We start from the raw sequence: 18,347 nt of genomic DNA on the forward strand, positions 1-18,347 counted from the left end.
GATCGACGGGGTACTCCTAAAAGGCAAAAAAAATAGTAGTTCCCAGCTCCATGAGATCAGAGATGGCTAAGTTAGCACATGAGGGCCATTTGGGAATCGAGAAAAGCAAGAGGCGGGCTCGTGATGTACTGTTTTGGCCATACATGAACAGAGATATTGAGACTCTAGTACAGCGATGTGAGATATGCCAACAACATAGGTACATGCAGCCTAGAGAGCCACTTCTGCCTCATAGCAAACCGACCGAGCCATGGAGAAAAGTAGGTGCAGACCTATTGCAGCTGAAAGGGAGAGACTATTTAATCATAGTTGACTACAATTCAAACTATCCGGAATATGCGCTGTTGTCTGATACTACAGCAAAGCAAGTGATCACTCATTCTAAGTCCATTTTGGCAAGGCATGGTATTCCAGAAACCTTAGTAAGTGGTAACGGGCCGCAGTTTAGTTGTCAGGAGTTCGCAGACTTCGCTAAACAGTATGGATTCAAGCATGTAACCTCAAGCCCACTGTACCCGCAGTCAAATGGTCTAGCGGAAAAGGGAGTGCAAATCGTCAAACGGCTGCTAAAGAAAGCAGCGGAAGCGGGTGAGGACCCGTACCTGGCCGTCCTCAACTACAGAGCTTCACCGCTGGAATGTGGCCGCTCGCCAGCAGAGTTGCTGATGAACCGGAAGCTCAAGACAAAGCTGCTGTCAGCGGAGCACCTGCTCCAGCGCGCTGACCACCGCACACAGAGAGAGCACAGGTCCAAACATGCCTATGACAAAAGAGCACGGCCCTTAGGACCTCTGGAACGAGAGGACCTACTGAGAGTCAGATGCGATGGAAGATGGGGACCAGTCACAAAAGGCCTCAAAGAGACTGCTCCAAGACCATATGAGGTACTTACCAAGAGCGGCAACACAATCCGCAGGAACCGGAGACACCTGCTGAAGATTCCATGCTTGGAACCACAGCCTGTAGAGAATGGCAATGACAGGGAGGCTCCGGGAGAGCAAATACGTAGAAGGGGGGCATACTCAATCAGACACAGACAGCCCTCCTGTCGTCGAGTCACCCTCACCTGGGGGGGCAGCGGGTTCAGCCACCATCCCCAGGGGTGGAGCGGGTTCAAAGGCCAAGTAGAACCATTGACAGACCTAGGAGACTTGTAGAGGAGTGCTAATAACACACACAGAGTGGGTTTTTTTATTTTTAATTTTGTGTTTTATTGCAGCCTTGGAGTTCTGTTCTTGGGGTCATGTTGGGTTCTGGACTCATGTTATTTGTAAATTTATGCTGTATGGTTCCAAAGCAGTGTTTAATTTTGGGGGGGAAAAGGGGGAGGTAAAGAGAAGTGTAATAATTGTACTGTTACAGATTGAAGATAATCATCTGTTATTCTTTAAAATCAACTTTATTTTAATCTTTAGAAAAAGGGAGATGTACCGACAGTGGCCTGTAGGGGCGCTATACAGCTACTGCCTGTATGTATGTGCAGAGACCTGCAAATAAAGTTGTTATAGAAATGGCGACCAAGTGTGTGCGTGCTCAATGATACACACATGGCAAATGCTTTTATCCAAAGTGACCGACAAGAGCAGCTAACAGATAGTGTTAATGTAAAGCGTTCATGTTTACTGTAAAGCACTGTGAGTTGCATTTTATGTATGAAAGGTGCTATACAAATACAATTTATTATTATTTTTATTATTGCTTTAAGGCATGATGGAGCACCACGTAGTAGTTTGTATTTGTATCTACCAGTCCAGCCAGCTGTCTGCCTGCCTGCCTGCTGAAGGCTGGGATTCGGTTGTATTCAGTGTGACTTGACGAGTTGAAGGTTTATAATATTTGTAATATTGCTGGATGGATCGCAGCCTAACCCGCATTTAACGTTAACGCAACGTTAACATTAACATGTTGATGTGTCGACAGCAAGGCTTAGACCAGCGTTTCTCAAACCTCTCCTGGAGGACCACTTGTCCTGCATGTTTTAGATCTCTCCCTGCTCCAACACTGCTGATTTAAATGATCAGTTTTGTTATTAGGCAGCTTCGGGAGCTCATAACGAGTTGATCATTTGAATCAGCTGTGTTGGAGCAGGGAGAGATCTAAAACATGCAGGACAAGTGGTCCTCCAGGAGAGGTTTGAGAAACGCTGGCTTAGACGACGTGGCCACCCTGCGGCCGGAGGAGGCGTTACAGCCCGCTGACCCGGCTTCCTCACCGCTGGCCGAACATCAGCCATCATCGGCCTCCACCGCCATCTGGTGGACAGACTGAACAACATCGGGAGTCCGTCGCTTCCTGCGTAACCAAACTTTCCCCAAACCGCCGGGAACAAAAACGGAGTGGGAAAGATACAACGACAGCTTGAAACCTTCTTTCCGAATTCTTTGGTAAGTTTTGCTGGTAAATTCAAGCTTGTTGGTACCGGCAGAGATAGAATTGAGCCAGTTGGTTGAGTTACTGCACTGATTTTATCCTTTATCCGCGGTCTCCAGAAAACCCGGCTGTTTGGTTTGGTTTCGGGTCCTCTGATCCGGTCCCAGGATGGACGGCAGTCCGGTCGCTGTGCTACTGCAGTTTGTGACAGACGTGTAACAAGAACGATTTAGACGCTGGTCGGCGGGAACTACAACTCTTAGCTTAGCCGGCTAATTGAACTACAACTCCCGGTTTACAGACTGGCTGGCCCGTGAGTGGACTGCGGGTAGTTAACGTCACGGAAAAGTTATATTTAATGACGTAAAGAATGGTTTACCTCACTGGATTGATTGGTCTTGAGGGACCGCCTCTCTGCAGACATTTAATTCAACAAGTGTTTTATGATTTTAAACTCAATGAACGGCGGCCTTGTCCAGGGTGTCTCCCCGCCTGCAGCCCAGTGACTGCTGGGATAGGCTCCAGCATCCCCGCCACCCGGAGCGCAGGATAAGCGGTTTGGATAGTGGATGGATGGATGGATGAACGCCAACATAATCAAAGATATATGATCTTCTGTTTTTGTCCATTAGATGAAAGCATAGCCGGGGAAGGCTGTCCATTCCGGTTCAAGTGTCAGACTCGGTAAAACTCAGTGTCAGAGTGGTTCTCTAGTTCTGCTGTGTCTGAAGGACACGACGCTCTCCATCGGTCAACTTCAACCCGTCCTTTTTTTAGGAGTGGAGCCGGAAACATAAACCTATGACGTCATCATATTTCAACTCTGTAGGCGTGTGACCATAGACAGCCTGTCAGGAGCCTATCACAGCTCAGCTACACCTGTCTGACCCTGGAAGTGATTCTCGGTAATGCTGGGAGCGAGTTGTCATAGTGACAGTTCAGGTTACCAGAGGGGTATCAGCATAATAGGTGTAAACTCTCCAGTGTCCCGATGAAGCCACCTGTTGTCGGTGCTGTCCAGCGTCGCTGCGGGAAGGAGTGGAAGGGCCTTGATGGCTGTTAGAAGCACAGCCCTTGATGTTAAAACGGCTTTGCAACGAGCCAGAAACAAGATCAGTAGTCTGGAGCAGGAGCTGTATATGAAGTAAGTTTATTCTGGTGTACAGAACAGGAGTTGTATATGAAGTAAGTTTCTTCTGCTGTACAGAACAGGAGCTGTATATGAAGTAAGTTTCTTCTGGTGTACAGAACAGGAGCTGTATATGAAGTAAGTTTCTTCTGCTGTATACACCAGGAGTTGTATATGAAGTAAGTTTCTTCTGCTGTACAGAACGGGAGTTGTAGATGAAGTAAGTTTTTCCTGGTGTACAGAACAGGAGTTGTAGATGAGGTAAGTTTTTCCTGGTGTACAGAACAGGAGCTGTATATGAACTAAGTTTCTTCTGCTGTACAGAAAAGGAGTTGTATATGAAGTAAGTTTCTTCTGGTGTACAGAACAGGAGCTGTATATGAAGTAAGTTTCTTCTGCTGTACAGAACAGGAGTTGTATATGAAGTAAGTTTCTTCTGCTGTACAGAACAGGAGTTGTATATGAAGTAAATTTCTTCTGCTGTACAGCTATGAAGTAAGTTTCTTCTGCTGTACAGAACAGGAGTTGTATATGAAGTAAGTTTCTTCTGCTGTACAGCACAGGAAGTTGTATATGAAGTAAGTTTCTTCTGCTGTACAGAACAGGGGTTGTATATGAATTAAGTTTCTTCTGCTGCACAGCACAGGGAGTTGTATATGAAGTAAGTTTCTTCTGCTGTACAGCACAGGAGTTGTATATGAAGTAAGTTTCTTCTGCTGTATAGAGCAGGAGTTGTATATGAAGTAAGTTTCTTCTGCTGTATAGAGCAGGAGTTGTATATGAAATAAGTTTCTTCTGCTGTACAGAGCAGGAGTTGTAGTTGAAATAGGTTTTTCCTGCTGTACAGAACAGGAGTTGTATATGAAATAAGTTTCTTCTGCTGTATAGAGCAGGAGTTGTATATGAAGTAAGTTTCTTCTGCTGTACAGAACAGGAGTTGTATATGAAGTAAGTGTCTTCTGCTGTACAGAACAGGAGCTGTATATGAAGTAAGTTTCTTCTGCTGTACAGAACAGGAGTTGTATATGAAGTAAGTTTCTTCTGCTGTACAGAACAGGAGTTGTATATGAAGTAAGTTTCTTCTGCTGTACAGAACAGGAGTTGTATATGAAGTAAATTTCTTCTGCTGTACAGCTATGAAGTAAGTTTCTTCTGCTGTACAGAACAGGAGTTGTATATGAAGTAAGTTTCTTCTGCTGTACAGCACAGGAAGTTGTATATGAAGTAAGTTTCTTCTGCTGTACAGAACAGGGGTTGTATATGAATTAAGTTTCTTCTGCTGCACAGCACAGGGAGTTGTATATGAAGTAAGTTTCTTCTGCTGTACAGCACAGGAGTTGTATATGAAGTAAGTTTCTTCTGCTGTATAGAGCAGGAGTTGTATATGAAGTAAGTTTCTTCTGCTGTATAGAGCAGGAGTTGTATATGAAATAAGTTTCTTCTGCTGTACAGAGCAGGAGTTGTAGTTGAAGTAAGTTTTTCCTGCTGTACAGAACAGGAGTTGTATATGAAATAAGTTTCTTCTGCTGTATAGAGCTGGAGTTGTATATGAAGTAAGTTTCTTCTGCTGTATAGAGCAGGAGTTGTATATGAAATAAGTTTCTTCTGCTGTATAGAGCAGGAGTTGTATATGAAGTAAGTTTCTTCTGCTGTATAGAGCAGGAGTTGTATATGAAATAAGTTTCTTCTGCTGTACAGAGCAGGAGTTGTAGTTGAAGTAAGTTTTTCGTGGTATACAGAACAGGAGTTGTATATGAAGTAAGTTTCTTCTGCTGTACAGAACAGGAGTTGTAGATGAAGTAAGTTTTTCCTGCTGTACAGAACAGGAGTTGTATATGAAATAAGCTTCTTGTATAAGAAGTAAGTTTTTCCTGGTATACAGAACAGGAGTTGTATATGAAGTAAGTTTCTTCTGCTGTACAGAACTGGAGTTCTAGATGAAGTAGGTTTTTCCTGGTATACAGAACAGGAAGTTGTGGATGAAGTAAGTTTCTTCTGCTGTACAGTACAGGAAGTTGTATATGAAGTAAGTTTCTTCTGCTGTACAGAACAGGAGTTGTATATGAAGTGAATTTCTTCTGCTGTACAGAACAGGAGTTGTATATGAAGTAAGTTTCTTCTGTTGTACAGAACAGGAAGTTGTATGTGAAGCAAGTTTCTTCTGCTGTACAGCACAGGAGTTGTAGATGAAGGCAGTGTACCCCGTGACGTACTTCTCAAAGTGTTACTTTGTCACTTAGAGAAGATATCAGATTCAAACACAAGTGGAAAAACACGAACTATATCTTTGAACCTCTAGTAAACAAATCCTCCGTGTTAGCACACATCCGAGTCCTTCTTACCTGCAGTGATGTCTGGCTGCAGGTGGAGAGCCGGAGCTGCAGGTTAGATAGGGAGGGCTGTGCTGCCAGTAGAGCTGCTACAGTAGTGAAGAATAGAGCCTGTGTTTCATATGGAGCATTTCAGAGGTGTTGGCTTGATGTGTGAGAGGTTTTCTTTACATTGTGGAGGTTGTGTTTTGTTGTGGAGTTGAGTGAGTTCCTCTAAAGCCCTCTATGAGAACACTAATTTGCCGTAGTGATTGTGTTAGTGTGTTAGATTGTGTTAGTGTGTTGTTGAGCTGGTTACTGGGATGCACAGTCTTGCTGCTTAGGCCAGCAGTTGAACTCGAGGTTAATTCCATGTATTCTCCATGGAGTAAAGGGACTGTGTGGACTTTCTGCCACCTCAGGTGACTCAGGCAGATGTCTGTACTGGACTGCTTCTTTCTAACAACACAAAACAATAACACGACATAAAACACACACTTTTAGCCAAACGTCTCTACTTAGTATGGAACCACCAACCCTGGTATTGTTAGTGCCTTGCTCTACCCATTGAGTGACACCGGAAATGGTCCCCTGCTGCTAATGTTACAATAATGTAGTGATCATATGCTCATACAAATGTTTTTAGAGAATTACATTTTAAAGTGATAATTTCTGAAGGACCAAACCTGATTGATTTGGAAATAAAGTTATGAATAAATTTTAAAAAAAGCTCAAATAAATTGATAAATAAACAAATGAGTAAATAAATTAATTGATTAAATAATAAATAAATAAAATGCCCAAGTGAATTAGGAAATTAATAAAGAAATGAATAAAGAAAAAGCACAAAGAAATCGATAAATAGGTGTATAAATGTGTAAATTAATTTATTTCACATTATTTATTTTGTCATTCACTCTCATCTCAGACTTTATTTTCCCTTGCAGGATTTTCCTTAGCGGTATGGCCTAGTTTATTTTACTTTCAATATGTAATAACAGTAGTTCTCTCATGGACCCAGCCCTAACACGGCTTTCCATCCCACTGTTCAAATAATGTGTGAATGTTACTGCATTACATTACGTTACATCACAGTCATTTAGCCGACGCTTTTATCCAAAGCGACTTACAATAAGTGCGTTAAACATAGGAAATCAGGAGAATCAGCATTAACACAACATTGTGGAGGATGAAAGACAGGAGACGAGACCACTTCTCCTTTTGACCACACAGCCGTGGGGCCGTTTATTTCCTCCAACAAACTCTAAGTCAATAGTTCATTATGTGAAAAACCTCAGCCTCGTGTCTACCCACAACACCCCTTGCTAAGCCCCGCCCACTTTCTTAAAGGGACTGTCTCTGGCCCGCATGGTGAATACGTAACCTGCAAGTAGGTCACTACCCCCCCCCCCAAAATTCACCATGACAAAAAGAAAAAAATCAATGTGGCAGGGGACGAATAATACGGCCAAAATAGCTCCTCTTGAAGGGTGTAGGGGCAGGGGGGCCTCTACGCCAAGGGGGCTGGGCCAGTTGAACCGGCCTGTCAAGTCCAGGAGAGCCGGCTTGAGGCGGTCCACCTAAACCCGCTCCTGCTTACCACCGGCATCCACAACAAAGTTCTTGACCCCCGCTGCCAGGAGACGGAAGGGGCCATCATAGGGGGGCCGCAGGGGGGTACGGTGGGCATCATGCTGGATGAAGACATACCCGGCCGACTGCAGGTCCGTGGGGAAGTAAGACTGAGGGAGGCCATGCCGTGAAGTTGGAACTGGAGTGAAAACGCCGGCAGCATCATGGAACACAGCCCGTTGGCGGGCAGCAGACCAGGGTGCTATGCCATCTGGGAGAAATTCCCCCGGCACGCCATAAACCAGCTCGGCCAATGAGGACTGGAGGTCTTCCTTAGGAGCGGTCCGCAGGCCAAGCATGACCCATGGGAGCCGGTCAACCCAGCTGCTGTCTATGAGGCTGGAAACCGCTCACTTAAACCGTTGCCCTGTGGGTTGTATGCCGTGGTGCGGTGCAGCTTCACCCCTAGGCTTTCAGCGACTGCAGTCCAGAGCTCAGATGTGAACTGTGGGCCCCGGTCAGATGGCGTGCCAAACCGGGCTACCCAGGACCCGATGAATGCCCAGGCCACCTCAGCAGATGTGGTGGTTGACAACAGAATAGCCTCTGGCCACCTAGTAGGGAACAGTGCCAGGGGTGCCATGGTGTGGTAGTGAACCTTGGAGCGCTGACAAGCCACGTAGGTGCCTGCCCAGTCCTTGACGTCCTTGCTGAGGCCATGCCACTCGAACCTGGCCCCCACCAACTTCGTTGACGCCTTCACGCCTGGGTGTGAAAGGCCATGGATGGCGTCGAAAACCCGTCGCCGCCAGCCCGTGGGCACCATGGGCCAGGGCTGACCCATGGAGATGTCACAGAGAAGTGTGGTCCCAGTGTCATTGAACACCACATCCTTCAACTGCAGCCCGGTGTCAGCAGTCTGGTAGGCCTGTACTTCTGTGTCAGCAGCCTGGTCTGCAGCCATGGCTGCATAGTTGAGTCCCAAGTAGACGGCCCCCAACATCGCCCAGGAGAGGCAGTCGGCGACGAAGTTGTACTTGCTGGCGACGTGCTGGATGTCAGTGGTGAACTCTGAGATGTAAGAGAGCTGGCGCTGCTGGCGCCCAGACCACAGCTCAGTGGTTATGACCATGGCGAATGTCAGCTGCTTGTGGTCCACAAAGACAGAGAACCGTCGGCCTTCCAGCAGGAACCAGAAGTGGGGGATGGTGAGAAAAAGGCCAAGAAGCTCCCGGTCGAAGGTACTGTATTTCCTCTCACTGCTGCGCAGCTGGTGGCTGAAAAAAGCAAGCGGCTGCCAGGTTCCGCCCACCCACTGCTCATACACTGCCCCCACAGTGTAATCTGAGGCATCCGTGGTGAGTGCTACTGGAGCAGTTGGTGATGGGTGTGCCAACAAGGCGGCATCAGCCAGCACAGCCTTAGCGTCCTCAAACTCCCAGTTTCTCTCTTCCGACCGGTCCACTGGGTCCTTGATGTTCTTACCCTTCAGAGCCTCATACAGGGGGCGCATGAGATGAGCTGCTCGGGGAATGAACTGGTTGTAAAAGTTCCCCATGCCCAGGAACTCCTGCAGGGACTTCACCGTGTTCGGGTGTGAGAACCTGGCGACGGCGTCCACCTTGTCGGGGAGGGGGGTTGCTCCGTCCTTTGTAACCCAGTGCCTGAGGAAATCAATAGCTGGCAGGTCCAACTGGCACTTTGCCGGGTTGACGATGGGCCCATGCTGGCTAGCCGCTCGAACAGCTGCCGGAGGTGGACCAGGTGCTCCGCCGCAGACGTACTGGCCACGAGAATGTCGTCCAGGTAAACATTAGGAATGGCATATCTTGCAGCACATAGTCCATGAGCTACTGAAAGGTCTGTGCAGGAATCCTCAGGAACTCGAACAGGCTGAACGGCGTGATTACTGCCGTCTTCGGCACATCCTGCAGGCAGACCGGCACCTGGTGGTATCCACACACGAGGTCCACCTTGGAGAAGATGACCGCCCCCGCCAAGTGCACGGAGAAGTCCTGGATGTGCGGGACGAGATAGCGGTCTGGCATCGTGGCATTGTTGAGGCGGCGGTAATCACCACATGAGTGCCAGCCGCCATTAGCCTTCGTGACCATATGCAGGGGGGAGGCCCCACAGACCGGCTGCTTCCACAAGTAACATTTCTATTCTTACCATTTACTTTTAATCAGGCCAATATGAACAGATCAACCATTTGTTTCTTAAGTGAACTGACATGAACAATTAAGCCACTCATTTCCCATGTGAACTGGGTGGACAACCAGTCAGTCACAAATGCAGAGGGTTATTCTGCCACTGTCACAGCAACCAGGTTTAATTCTAAACATATTGCCCATATCTGTCCGTTGGTTTCACCGTTCTGCTACTGCGTCTCAGGTACTCTGGAATCACCGGTGCAGTAACAGTGGGTGAGACAGGAGGTTGGTCTCTGTCACTAACAGGTAAGTCAGTCTGTGTATCACAGTCCCCGTTTGTCTTAGTGCTGCGGTCCATCTGTACTTGTCCTTCTGAAGGGGCCTCTGGAGCCCTTAGGATGGGTCTAAGGGGATGCGTACTCCTCCGGAGCACTCCTTTATCCGTCTGTATAGTGTAGGACCGCAGTGTGTCACACTTCTGCACAACTGAAGCTGATTTGGTCCAGCCCCTGTCATTGTCCAACTTTACTGCAACACTGGTCCCTGGTTGAAGTTCAGGCAGTGGTCTGACTTTGTACCTTGTGTTGTACGCTCGACTGTATCTCTGTTCTCTGTTTGGCTCTGTCATCGATCTGCCGCACCTGTTGAAGGTCTGTAAGTTAGCCTCCAGGGTAGGAAGTGTAGAGCGGATTTGTCTGCCCATCATTAGCTGTTCTGGGCTCCACCCCCCCCACCCCCACCCCATCGCCTGCAAGGGAGTTGCTGTGTAGGACAACAGTGCTTTAGCGGTACATCAGCAGAGTACTTAGGCCACCCATCAGTCATGTAGTGTTTGACCAACTGCAGCTCGGCATCCTGCAGTGTCTGTTGTTTGACCATGTCAATCTTGCTGGGTGTGATGGGCCACGCCTCCCGGACAGCTTCCTCGTAAGCCTCCAGCTCACTGGTCAACTCTGCGATTTCCTGCAGAGCCGTAGTCTGAGGGTGTGTGGACAGGCTGGCCGCAATGACAAGCTGTTTCCCTGGGACATACTCGGCAGTAGGGTAATACCGCATCATACGAAGTAACAGTCTCTGACATCTCATTGGTACAGAGTCTGGGTCTTTGCTGTTGATGAGTGGAATGAGTGGTTTGTGATCACTCTGTAATGTGAATTAATCTGGACCATACAAGTATCTTGTAAATTTTTCACATGCCCAGACTGCAGCAAGACTTTCGTTTTCTATTTCCGCGTAGCACTTTTCTGCATCAGTCAGTGTTCTGGAACAGTATGCTACTGGTCTTAATTGTCCGTCATGTGTCTGCAGTAGAACCCCACCCAGCCCATAGCTACTCGCATCAGCACGGACAACAGTGTGTTTTTTACATCAAAGAATGCTAACACAGCGGCCTCTGTAACGAGCCATTTTACTTTCTTAAAGGCTTCCTCCTGTGCTGCACCCCAAGTCCACATTACTTAGTCTTAAGCAGGTTAGTCAAGGGCTTTGTCACGTCAGACAGGTGTGGGAGATACCTGCCTAGGTTGTGACTCATGCCCATGATTCTTCCTAGCTCATGTACGTTGTTTGGTGGTTGTAGCTGAGTGATGGCTTGGACTTTGGTGTCATCTGGGTGGATTCCATACTTGTCGATGCAATGGCCCAAGTAGTTGAGCCGCCGCTGACGTAACAAGCACTTGTCGTGGTTTAGCTTTAACCCTGCTTTCCTCAATGTTTCCAGAGAGTTCTGAAGCCTCGCCTCATGCTGTTCGGTGGTCTCGGAGTAGATTAAAATATCCTCCATGTATATGGCCACGCCCTCTAGGTCCTTTAAAAGCTCTGTCATCGCCCACTGGAAGATTTCCGGGGCACTCGTGATCCCAAATGGAAGTCTACTGAAAAAATTTCTTCCAAATGGTGCAATAGATGTGGTCAATTTAGCGCTCTCTGTGTCTAATGGTATCTGCCAGAAACCACTAGTTGCATCCAGTAGAGAAAACAGTTTTGCGTGAGCCAGCTTAGGTAAAATGTCATCTATCGTAGGCAGCATATATTTCTCTCTCTTCATTGCTTTGTTTAGATTCTTCAAATCTACTCATATTCTAGGCTGTTCCCTATTTTTCTTTGGTACAGGTACCATTGACGCACACCACTCTGTAGCAGGCATGTGCCGTGAGCTTTGAGAGCGGGTAAGCATAAAACATTTTAATACAGTTAATTACACATTGTGCCAAGCACAAATGTTATGAGTGAGTGCAGTGTCAAGGAAATGCCATTCAGCTAAATTGATGCCCTAGAACCCGCTAATAAACAGTAAGCAGAGTGCTACTGTGGCACACTTTATGATCAAATTGCCAAAAAAACAAAAAAAAATAAAAATTGCTAGTCGCGATATAATGTTTCCAATCAAGGTTCATACATGTCGCCCTTCACTCATCGATTGATTCAGAACCACCGGGATGGACAGCGACAATTAGCCGAACTCAGAGCCGCTGATAGACCATTTGATCCGGGCCACCTAATCTCTCTCCAAACACAACGTTCTCAACATCAAGGCACAACGCATAGGCCTACATCCAACAGGTAAAGAAGGTGGCGGTCTTAAATAAAGTATAACCAGCTCAGCACAGCAGTCAACTCAGATCGCCACTTCATAGCACAAAGCATACGTTCACATGTAAATGAGACACGGCGGTCTTAAACCAGTAAAGATCCAGCGCAGCACAGCAGTTAAATCACTTCGCCGTCAGCTTATCAGGCTAGCGAACAGTATGAACCAGCAGCCAGAACATAAAGTTATAGAAATATGTTCTCCTACTTGAACACGTATTCCATGCATCTCTCTGCGAATGAACACCTCCGTGACTTTACTGTAAAAGTCTCCCGCTTATTGGAGTTTGGAAAGTCTCTCCTTCTCAATTGAAATCAGGGCCTGCGATGAAAGGCGTCCTTGTCCGGTGCAATTTCGACTGAGGGTCTTCACTCTCTTCATCATTGAACATGACCTCTCAACAGATACCATTGTTGCTGGTGTAGTTAAGACTCATTTTAGCAACTTTGTTGCCTCGGGAACGGTTTCAACCAAATCATGCTGAATGAGCCATCCAAGCCTCTCCCCAGGTGTTTTCTCTCTCACCTCCTGTATTTGGTGAAGTCCAGCTAAGTCTGCCTTAAGTCTGATGAAATCCAAGTGTTTAGCATACACCGCCAGGCTCTCAAATGTGTTATTGTCAGCCATTTTTTGCCATGTGGTTAAATTGCTTGTTGTCAATGAAGCCAATGAAATTCAAACTGTTGAAGTTGTTAAATCTAGCCTTCATTTGTGCGAGCATGTCATTCATAATTCTGTGAAAAAGTGTCTTTCTCTCATCTTTGATGGATTGGTCGGGTTTTGCTCGCCCCTCCCTCCGTGAGGTTGAGCCGGCTGCATTTCTGGTCAAATTGCGCATAGTGCGCATCACAGCCCTGCTTTTAGTTTTCCAAAACTGCCACTGTGTCTTGTATTCTAGAACAACAATAACCAACATCTAGTCCCTTTTTTTGCAGCACATTAAACAGCGCATCAGTGACCCTGAAAGTGTGCTCATAGGAGTCGAGGAGAAAGCACGTCGAGGCCTTTGCCAGCCAGGCATCATAGCCTGGAGCCATCATTAGGGTTTCACTATCCCAGTCAGTAGGACTATCGGTCATCGACTGAAACATGGTCCGCAAATCCAAGTAGTGGTGGCTAACTGTCTGAACGAGGCATGAGTGCAAAGACCACCGTGTTGGTGTGAAGATCACCATGTCGGTGCAGCTCTTGGTATATCCGTTGTTTGATGACCTCATCCAGGATTTTCATGCGCTTTGTCAATTTGTTGAAGAATGATGAAAGCCCTTCCACTGTTTTGAAAAAGACCTGGCATTCTGAAATAGACCTCGCCGGCTGAGATAGTACGAGCTTTAATTCAGGAGCGTAACAGTGCGTGAGAGTAGCCTCTGGTATGTTCTGTCTGATCTTGGCCTGAACTCCATTTAAACTGGATGCCATGATGGCGGCTCCGTTGTATGTTTGTGCAACTAATTTTTCAAAGCAGTTAAATTTCTCCGAAGTGCTCAAAACATAATCAGCGGTAGCCTTAGCAGTCCTGTCACTGCCACGTCATCAAACCCTAAAAATGCTCCTTCCGCCTCTTGATTCAGCACGTAGCGCAGCATGACTGATACCTGTGCTTTACTTGTTACGTCTGTTGATTCATCAACTTCTACAGCAGCAAAAGGGCTTCAAAAATCACATGTTATTGTTGCTGATGATGACGTCTCCGACTGCCTCAACCAGATCGTTTGGATGTTATTGGAAAGGCTAGAGAAGACAGTAGACGAGCTTACATGGGTGGCTAAATTCCCATCATACTTTACAATGAGATGAATGAGTTCCACATAGTTGCCACGGTTCAGAGTCCTTGCCTTCCTCATCGCTCCGAAATGTTATTTCTTGCTTAGCTAATAGCAGGTGGCATCAATCAGTTGGTTTAGAATATCTCTATTCTGCCTAACCTTTCAGTTGTTAAGATCGATTATAATCTGGTTTGCTCATTGAGAGCTAAATCGATATGGCTGGGGCCACATGTCTGCAATACTACTTGGCTTCTGATGTGGACTGCAGTCTTCTGGTGTTTACTGAGCGCCTGTGTCAGGTTATTGAGGTGCTCGTAGCCTGCCTGAGTGCACACACTATAATCACCTGTTGGAAACAACGTGCAGGAGCAGCAGAAGAGGCGGCTAGTCGCTGCACAGCCACACGGCCATTTCTGACGTCCGTACCAGGCTTGTTGGAATCCCCTCACCAGCCTTCCCTCTTTACTGTGTACTGTGAAGGTCTTTCAAGGCTGCTTCCGGGCGGCCTTTAGAAAGTCACTCAGTTTATCCCGTGAAATCCAATTTGTGAAACCCCCGAAGGTCGCTGGTGTTTACAGGACTACTGTCCATTTTCCCTGTAACGTTTAAATTAGCCGACAGTGGTTAGCTAGGAGCTGGCGTGCAGGTCCGTCGCGTGAACGTGGACATGATGACGTTGATAAGGAAAGAGCTGCTGACTGGTTTGTAAGCGTGCTCACCCTGGGCATGTTAGTAGTGGGCTGAGGGCACAAGTTCAGCACCGTGGTGGATCATGCATTCTTCTAATGCATTCGAGTCGACGCTAGAGAAAGCAGAGAGAGAGAGAGGGAGAGGGAGAGAGATATTTATCTCTGTGCTCTATATTCTCCCCCAATTGAATCCCCATATTATGATGAGGATTTCCTGAGTAACCTCCATGAAGAGGTAAGCCTTTTCCAGGCCCAGGGAAATGTGCTGCTGTGCGGAGATTTTAACGCAAGAACAGGTTCAATAAGTGATACCATTGACCCTCAGGGTAACAGACATGTGTTCGGTCAACATTCCCTGTACCTCTCACCAACCCTCATTAAAAGGAGCTCCCTTGACTGTACTGTGAACAAGGCTGGTAAGGAGCTAGTGCACCTCTGTCGCGCCTCTGGCCTGTACACACTTAATGGTAGGATCAGAGGAGACTCTCTGGGAAGGTTCACATGTTGTTCAGGTCTTGGAGCTAGTGTAGTTGACTATGCAATAACTGACATGGACCCCACCTCCTTCAACGCATTCACTGTCAGACAACAAACTCCTCTTTCTGACCATAACCAAATTATGATTTTCTTCAAAACTATTAACCTGACTCAAATGCCTATAGAGGAGCCCAGCAAGCTGTTCAAAATTAATAAGACCTACAGATGGGCTCCAGACAGTGTAGAAAAATGTATCAATATCCTGAATTCATCCAAATTACTCAATATGATTACTAACTTCATTAACAAACCGTCTGAAACTAATAAGGACAATACCAACCAAGCTGTCCATGAAATCAATTGTATCTTTCAGACGGCAGCAAACATGGTCCTACCAAGGACCCACAACAGAAAAAAGAAACAATCTGAAAATGAAAAATGGTTTGACAACGATTGTAAAAATATAAGAAAAGAACTGCGTAAATTGTCAAACCTGAAACACTACCAACCTCAAGATATGGATATAAGAAAGAAATATAGCGAAACATTAAAACGATATAAACACACATTAAGAATGAAAAAACAAAGCCATGTAGATAGAACCCTACAGGAAATAGAACATTCCCTGAATCAAAACCAATTCTGGGAAATGTGGAATGATTTGAGCGCTACAAAACCACAAGACCTGCCTATCCAAAATGGAGAAATTTGGAAAAGTCATTTTGAACATATCTATTCAGAAATCCAACAAGAACACTCAAATTCCAATTACAATCTGATCAAACAGAAATTACAGTTGCTCGAATGCACTATAAAAGACAACCAAAACCCACTGGATTTTCCAATAACACAAGAAGAATTAGCACAGAAGCTCAAATCCTTAAAACCCAATAAAGCTTGTGGCCTTGACAGCATCAGAGGCAAGATGCTTAAAAACAGCACCCCTGAGCTGCAAAGGGCAGTACTCAAGTTGTTCAACATCGTTCTAAGTTCGGGATATTTTCCTGACACCTGGAGCAAAGGGATTATAACTCCTATTCATAAAAATGGAGACAAATTGGATCCTAATAATTTCAGAGGCATTTGTGTGAGCAGTAGTCGGGGGAAGGTGTTTAATAGCATTTTGAACAATCGAATTCTAACCCTCCTTAACGATCACAATGTCCTGAGCAAAGGTCAAATTGGCTTCCTCCCAAATCACCGGACTACAGGCCATATTTACACCCTACACACCCTCATAAATTAAAATGTGAATCAAACCAAAAATGGAAAAATATTTGCTTGTTTTATTGACTTCAAAAAAGCTTTTGACTCTACTGGGCATGAAGGACTATACTATAAACTTTTACAAAGTGGTGTAGGGGGTAAAGTGTATGACATAATAAAGTCAATGTATTCGGACAACAAATGTGCAGTTAAGATTGGAGACAAACACACTGAGTTCTTCACTCAGAATAGAGGGGTGAGACAGGGCTGTGGACTTAGCCTGACACTCTTTAATATATATATGAATGAACTGGCGGTGCAGCTGGAACAGTGTGCAACCCCAGGTCTCCCCCTGTATGACATGGAAGTGAAATTTTTGCTTTATGCAGTTGATCTAGTTTTATTGTCACCAACCGCAGCTGGGCTGCAACAACTACTAGACCTGCTTGAGGACTATTGCCAGCACTGGGCCCTGGCAATAAATCCAAAAAAGACAAAAATAATGATCTTCCAGAAGAAGCCCAGATGTCAGGAAAATAGATACCAGTTGACTCTAGGTAGCATCACCTTAGAGCATACGATGCAGTATACTTACCTGGGTCTAATTATTACAGCATCAGGGAGTTTCAGTAGGGCAGTGAATAACCTAAAACAAAAAGCTCGCAGAGCTCTATATGCAATTAAGAATAAATTCTTTAACATTGATATACCAATAATCTCCATCTGGTGCAAACTGTTTGATAGTGTAATTCTGCCCATTGCACTATATGGAAGTGAGGTATGGGGTCCACTCAGTCTTTCCAGCTACACTAGATGGGACAAGCATCCAGCAGAAACCCTACATGCTGAATTCTGTAGAATGATTCTGAAAATACAAAGGAAAACACCAAACAACTCATGTAGGGCAGAATTAGGCCGGTTTCCATTATTGATAAATGTACAAAAAAGATCTCTAAATTTCTGGATGCACTTAAATACAAGCCCAACAAATACATTGCACTTTAAAGCTCTGAAAACCCAAGAACTGAACCCCGAAAAGAGTCCCCTGAAGCAGCTGGTTCTGAGACTCACTAACCCTTTAACAAATACTAAGACCAACCAACCTCAGGCCAGCACTGCATCCCAAACAAAGATTACGATAAATCAGCTATAAAACAAACCAACATGAGGATAAATCAGGCTATAAAACAAACCAACATGAGGATAAATCAGGCTATAAAACAAACCAACATGAGGATAAATCAGGCTATAAAACAAAGCAAGAACAATTATCTGAAACATTGGAACGCTGAAATCAAAACTCAAAACAAACTGGAAGTCTATCGGGCCCTAAAAACAAACTATGATTTGGAAGAACACCTCTTAACTGTCAGAGACAGGAAGCAGCGACAGACCCTCGCCAAATACAGGCTCAGTGACCACAGTCTAGCCATTGAAAAGGGGAGACACAAAAAGACGTGGTTGCCAAAACTCGAACATGTGGTCAGTGTATGACAGATGAGGTGGAGACAGAGGGGCACTTCCTCCTTAAATGTGACAAATTTGAAAAACAGCGCCGGGCTTTTGTCAAGGAAATGGAACATGTGATTCCAGAGTACCAGGAAATGGAGGACGCAGGTAAGCTGCGGGTGGTCCTGGGACAGGGGCGGATCTACAGGGTGGCAAGGGGTGGCAGCTGCCACCTCTGGGACACAGTCTTGCCACCCCTGTTGCCACCCCATGTATAAATCAGATGATATGTTTTTAAAGTATATAAGTATATTTTATGTACATGCATGGTGAAGGTCAATGAGACCCGCACCAAGCTCATCTCAAACAGAAGTCGCCGATTTAGAATCCCCCTCCCCCTCACAGGCGCGGATCTACAGGGTGACAAGGGGTGGCAGCTGCCACCTCTGGGACACAGTCTTGCCACCCCTTTGCCACCCCAGGAAAAAATCTCTAGATCCACCACTGTCCTGGGAGGGGGGCCAGCGGCGAGCATTGCAGCAAGATTTATATTATCTTGCCACAACCTGAGAGACAGTGGGTGACGGCACCTATTGCTACTGTTGTTGTTTAATATCATAATCATTGTTGTTGTTGC

The 18,347-nt window shown here is 45.9% G+C and overlaps 1 protein-coding gene across 1 annotated transcript in view; it reads left to right on the forward strand.

The window, feature by feature from the left end:
- Nucleotides 1–2,284: 2,284 nt before the first annotated feature.
- The window catches only part of mipol1 (mirror-image polydactyly 1), a 128,507-nt gene continuing 112,444 nt past the window's right edge, over nucleotides 2,285–18,347 (forward strand). Inside the window, exon 1 of the mRNA XM_056296266.1 lies at nucleotides 2,285–2,384. The gene's annotated coding sequence lies outside the window, so the exon portion shown is untranslated. The remainder of the gene's footprint in view (nucleotides 2,385–18,347) is intronic.

The sequence above is a fragment of the Lampris incognitus genome, chromosome 16, assembly GCF_029633865.1.
Source record: "Lampris incognitus isolate fLamInc1 chromosome 16, fLamInc1.hap2, whole genome shotgun sequence".
Lineage (NCBI taxonomy): Eukaryota > Metazoa > Chordata > Actinopteri > Lampriformes > Lampridae > Lampris > Lampris incognitus.